Source organism: Brassica oleracea, chromosome C2 (genome assembly GCF_000695525.1).
Source record: "Brassica oleracea var. oleracea cultivar TO1000 chromosome C2, BOL, whole genome shotgun sequence".
In the NCBI taxonomy this organism is placed as follows: Eukaryota; Viridiplantae; Streptophyta; class Magnoliopsida; order Brassicales; family Brassicaceae; genus Brassica; species Brassica oleracea.
Window position 1 is genome coordinate 50,447,423 of NC_027749.1, and position 6,402 is coordinate 50,453,824.

At 36.0% G+C, this 6,402-nt stretch overlaps 1 protein-coding gene and 1 pseudogene across 1 annotated transcript in view; one reads left to right on the forward strand and one right to left on the reverse strand.

Moving 5' to 3' along the window:
- Positions 1–5,170: 5,170 nt before the first annotated feature.
- LOC106324530 overlaps positions 5,171–6,402 on the forward strand; it is a 4,938-nt pseudogene continuing 3,706 nt past the window's right edge.
- The window catches only part of LOC106324650 (UDP-glucuronic acid decarboxylase 4-like), a 4,416-nt gene continuing 3,202 nt past the window's right edge, over positions 5,189–6,402 (reverse strand). The window contains exon 6 of the transcript XR_001266721.1: positions 5,189–5,258. The gene's annotated coding sequence lies outside the window, so the exon portion shown is untranslated. The remainder of the gene's footprint in view (positions 5,259–6,402) is intronic.

A 6,402-nucleotide genomic window follows, 5' to 3' on the forward strand; every position in this document is an offset into this window, starting at 1 on the left:
ATTGAGAAATGTTGAGAAATGAGGTTTTGGGGATAAGATATAAACTTAGAAAGGTGCTATTTTGGTCATTTTAGTTTTTGAGTGCTATTTTTGTGATATAAACTTAGAAAATTGCTATTTTGGACATTTGCCCTTAATTTAATGTTTAATTTAATATACTCCCTGCCGAGATGGTCATGGCCCAGTGACCATGTCTTGTGACAAAGTTCACTTTGGCATCAAGGGTTCAATCCCTCCTTTCCTCCGAAGGAAGGAGCCTCCCCTTCATGGGGTTAATGGGCTAACGGGCCGGCCCGTTGTGGCCCGAAATTGACAAAAAAAAAAAAAATTAATATACTCCCTAAAAACCAAATATATATTAATTCTACGTGTTTCAACAAAAAAAAATAAGCCACTGGTCATAAAAGTGGTATAATTATAAAAATATAATTAAATAACATTTTGAATTTGTAATGTCATATTTGAATATATTTATTTTAATGATAATTTGTGAGTTATTTTTATATTCTAAAAAGTTTACCAAAAATATAAACCAATGTTTTATGTAATGTATGAGTTATTATTATATTTTAAAAAATTTACCAAAAATATAAATCAATATTAAATATAATCGTTTATATCATATTTAGTATAAATCATGTCATTAATTTTAGTAGTATTGTCGTATTTTCTTATAAAGTTGATTGTAAAAAAGTACATGTGTCAAATCAGTTCTAGGAAATATATATAACCGATTTCGTATGGAATGTGATTTATTGATTGCTCAATCAAATATTTGCCACTTTGTTTCTAAAGGGAATGGTTAAAGTAAAAGGTCTGACTTTTGTTGCATATCTTTATACAATACAACGATGGTTTTTTACTAATAGTGTTGTTCGTTTGGTTGCCGCAGCCGCGGCTGCGGCAAAGAAGTATGTTCGTTTGATTGACGCAGTATTTGCATCTGGCCGCTGCGGCTAAACGCTGCGTCTTGCGTCTATGAATTTTGAACGCCAATTTTATCAGCGTCTTGACGTAGAAATCTGCGATCAAAGACGTAATTTACGTATTTTTCCTTACAATATTTCATCATTTACTAAATAACCTAACTCTAATCTCAATTGACGCAGCTTCTCTAGACGCAGATTCCATCTCGACGCAACTTCCATCTCTCGTCTCTTTCTTGTCTCCATTGACGCATCTCGATCTCGGACATCTCAAGCTCTCTCTCTCTCTCGAGATCTACCCATCTCCGAGCTCATCTCATCTTGAAGCTCTCTTCTCTGAGCTCATCTCATCTCGAAGCTCTCTCTTCTCCATAGCATCTCGAGCTCGACCAAAGCCATCTCATCCTTTTTTCTCTGAGGTATTGTCTCTGTTCTAAAGCATTTGGGTTTCAAGCATCGTTGATGAATATGTTGTGTGTTTCATCTCTGCCAATGGTTGGTATATGAGCTTGGTATATGCGTTGTGGTTGGTTCTAGTTGGTAAAGATATGTTTTTTGTACGTATATAAGTGTATATATGATGAGAGGTCCTTAGTGGTGTGATATGTATGTTTGTGTTATGATCCATTGTTTGGTCTTAGTATTAAAGATGATTGTGTGTGTGTGATGATTCCCAAAAAAAATATTATGATCGATTGTTTGGCTGTGGATTCTCTCGATTAGTTTGTGTGTGGGACTGTTTTAAACGCTGGGCTCTGAAAGCTTAAAGCCAGTAGAAGAACAGCAAAGTGAGTTCAGAGACTTGGAAAGGAACAAGTAGTAGTGACATCTTTTGTTGTTTATAATGTTTGGCTTGTAGTTGTTAGTCTTTACTTAACTATAAAGACTAACAAGGACTTTACACTTTATGATATCTTAACAGTTTTGATGAAATGGGCAGGACTTTAGTCAAATCAAAGAATGTTTGATGTATATAATACGAAAAGATGAGTAATGTTACAAAAATGGTTACAAAGATAGTTTTTATTTTATTTTAGTATATGATTTATGACAAGAAAATGTTGTTACATTTATATATTTGACTAAAAATTTATTATAAATTAAATATAATATTTTTATGGATGTGAATATATTTAAACTACATTTTATTTCTTCAAAATACATTTTTACAAATTAAAATAATTAAAATATGAACTAAATGAAAATTGCGACTGCGGCAACCAAACGAACAGAACTAAATCTACTTCTTGCGTCTGTGTCTGCGTCATCGTCAATGTTCAGCGTCTTCGAAACGAACAACAATCTGCGGCTGCGTTTGCGGCAGCCAAACGAACAACAACCAAACGAACAGCGCAGCCGCAGCCGCAGACTCAAAAAGCTGCGGCAACCAAACGAACAGCACTAATGTGTTGTTTGAACAGTTTTTACACAAAGGTGACTTATGCTGAATTCAGTAGAAAGAAAAGATGTAAAAGTGTTACGTCTTCGACAGTAACAAAGATGAAACCTGGATGCCCGTGACGTTCTTGTGGATGGATTAAAAATTGACCTTTTAGCCTTGGATGGTTTAAGGTATGTCTACTCTTTTTGTAAGAAAAGAATAATTATTTTTGTTTTCTTGACACTCGATCATGTTTTTTTCAGTAAGGGGCCTTATGTAGAAAGGCTGCTTAAGGAAGGTAAATCGTAGCTGTTTTATAGCTATTTATAGCTGCAAAATCGCAGTCACAAAAATTTAGTAGCTATATTCAGTTTTTCTTGTAGTGAAACTTACTTGCAATTTCATGAATCTCGGTATCCATAGACCTCCCCTCTACCATCGCTTCAAAGAGCAAAAGAGCTCTATAGTGTTGGCCGCTCTCTATATCCTCGAATTCAGGTAACTTCATCACTTCTGTTAGCTACTCTGTCTTCATCTTATTACTTCTGATAAACCAGCTCAAGAGTTAAAAGAATGACAGCGAAACAGTAAGGGTGATATTGCTTCCAGGCTTTGCAATGCTTAACACTTTCGTTAGCAGTCTATCTCCTTCGTACTTATCTCCTTCAGGGGTGAGGGAAGGCAATGGAAAACTGATCACCAAATGCAAAACACTAAGCTGACGATACAAGCCGTTGGTTTCTCAAGCAACCAATAATCAATCCTATAAATGGGTCTAACAACTCCTCTTGTTTAAGCTCTTCCAATTTACTTTTCTTCAGTCTTTTAAGCAACAGATCCAGAGCAAACCCAACTGTCATACTATCGTTTCCAATGCCTTCATCATGAAGAAAGAAATATATCAAGTCCAACAGAACTTCTTGGTCACAAAAGGTATTGTTTTCAAACCCAGCTGAAATGCTTTCCAGAATCTTCTCCAGAACTGGTCTTGTCTTTTCATTTGGAAGCTCCTTCTTCAGCTGATCAATGACCAAAGAAACTAATTGCAATGTTTGGCTTTTCAAGCTTACATTCTGTATTTCAACCCTTTTTGATATTCTATAACTCGGCCAACAACCATTGCTCAGGACAGTGACCGTCAAATTAACCTCTTTTGGTATTCTAGTATTACCATTTTCTATATATTCCTTGAAGCCCTTTGTCATATCCGTCACTTATGTAAAACATATTAGATAAAATCTTAATTCCTACTAACATATCATTTAACTAACCATTATTAAAAAAAACATTAGATATATTATTCTCATATTTTGATCAAAATTTGGTCATATTTTGCTTATACAATAATATTGAATTAATTAGATGTTCTTTTAAAACTAGGGAAAAGACAAAGTTTGGTATGTGATTGCCACAAAAACAAAGTAAAATCTTAAAACTAGGGAAAATACATATGGCACCAGTAAAAGTAGTAAGTGAATTGATGATAATGCTCCCAAAATTAAAAATTTGATTGGATGTACTAAAGTCTAAATGCATAATAAGACAGATTATTAGGTTTAATTTGGAGATTTTAGTAGATTAGCCGAAATAATGGAACATAAAAATAAATATGGTCTACATGATTGTGATAGTGTAATATAAATTGAATTAAATGGAACCTAAAAACAAATTTTATCTAATTCATCTGCAGAATAGCGGCCATAGTCAAACCCAATCAGTAAAGCTTTGCTGGAAGGAACATCGATCGACAACCCTATAGGTGTATCGACTGGCGTTCTGAAAGGTGTATCGATCGATTATCCATTGATAATATCGATCGACACTTTCTCCAAATCAACAAACGACAGTTGAGATCTGAGATCCAGACAATAAATATTCTAAACAAACAGAAGTTGATAGACTATTACTTTGTTTGAGTTCTAGAATATCCAATAAACTACTTTAGCTTCTATACTATTATAATCTTGATTACCCGAATCGAAATCCTAAGTATAACGATTTCTCATAATTGTTTACAAAACCTCAATCCAATCAATCGAACAACTACCTTGTTCACCACTGCAATTTACTATTTACTTAATTGACCTAGCTTAATCATAAACTGTTTTAAGATCTTTTGTGTGCCCCAGTTCCTTGTGGATTCGATCCCTAAGTACCACAACTCGACCTCTTATTTGAGAGAGCACAAATCACTTAGGGTAATTTGAGTGATATCAATAGTCCATGTATTTATCGTGTAGGCCAGCTATATCTCTGACAAGCACATTGCCAACACGTCTGGTAAGTGCGTCTTCGCCTTGTTGTATAAGAGCGTCCCCTTTTGCGGCATGAAGCCTGAAGACGTCAGCAAAGGGCCCCAACCTTTTGGGAAATGCATGATAAAGTCTGAACATCCTAGAGAGATCATCATTTCTGTCTTTACTTAGAAATGAACGGCAACCTGACCTCTCCTTTTCAAGAAGCTGATTTTCAACGGAAACCAACAATTCATTCTGCACAACCTCAACTAGTTTAGGCTCGGTGCTTGAATGAAGGTAGTGAGTGTATCTCTCCTTCTCCTTTTCCAGAGACTCTTCAAGCTTCAACAAGTAATCAGGGAACGAATCATCTATGATCCACCTTGAGGCCTTGCCAGAAATAGTAAGTTTCCATGTCTTGAAGAAAGGACCTCTCAAAATCTCTTTCATATATTTCTAGAGTTCCTAGCCCACTCTCAACATATATGTTACACACGATTCTCAGTAGCGCCTAATCAATCTTAACTCCCTCGCGTTCTTCGGTTACCATCTTCATAACAGCAGTTGTGGCCTCGAAAACTATCTTTAAGAAAAGTTGATCTTCTGCGCAACAAACTTCGCGAGGTATGAAACCATCTTCTTGTGATTGTTCCACTTATGGTGAAGCTCATGAAGCATTTGTTCCCCGTACTTGTTCTTTACACATGGTAACACCTAAACACACATATTAGAGAAGTTATATTAGAAAGAGACAATTAAACATAAAAGGAGATATATCATGAATATACTAACCTTTTGTCCATAGTATGTTTGATAAATTCTTTCATAGCACATGTAGAGCTAACAAACATATGTAAAACATATTAGCTAAAATCTTAATTCCTAGGAACATATCATTTAACTAACCATTATTTTTTTTTTTAAATACATTAGATCTATTATTCTCATGTTTTGCTCAAAATTTGGTCATATTTTGCTTATGCAAAAGTATTGAAATAATTAGATGTTCTTTTGAAACTAGGGAAAAGACAGAGTTTGGTACGTGATCGCCAAAAAAACAAAGTAAAGCCATAAAACTAGGGAAGTGATGATTTTGTGTAGGCAATGTTCCAACGTTCTCTCGGACCAGAGTGTGGGATCCGTACAAGCGTTTAGGCCTTAGCCCTTACGCTTCCTAGGAAGAGATATGGGCCTCACGTAACTTCCTATTAGAGCAGTACGCTGAGCACGAGAGGAGCCGAGAGTCTGTAGAAGGCGCCTTTGAGAAGCTTCTAATGTTAGTTTCATCACGAGGAAGAGGACTAAGATCAATCTCAAAACAAGGTTGAAGAAGAAAGTTGAGGAGTCTCCTTTGTGGCTCAAAGCTCTTCTTGATTTCGTCGAGATGCCTCAGATGGATACTGTGTTGAGAAGACTCTTCTTGTTTGCGTTCATGGGTGGTTGGAGTATTATTAACTCAGCAGAAGGTGGTCCTGCCTTTCAGGTTTGCTTGCTTCAACTATGGCCCTTATAATCTTATAAAGACAATCAAAACGAGTCAAGCTTCTTGTTCTGTTTGTAGGTGGCGGTATCGTTGGCTGCTTGTATATATTTCTTGAATGATAAGACAGAGAGCTTGGGGAGAGCTCGCTTAATAGGGTAAGTTTCTGGTGCTACGGAAACTTAGAAGACTAATTGTTCATCTTCTCATGATTGTGTTTTGGTTACCATGGTTGCAGTATTGGTGGATTAACGGCTGGGTGGTTCTGTGGTTCGCTAACCATTCCCATGATCCCGACTGTTTTCATTAACCCGACATGGACGCTTGAGCTTCTAAGACCACCTCCATCAGTAAGGAGTCCAAATGGGTACTTAACAT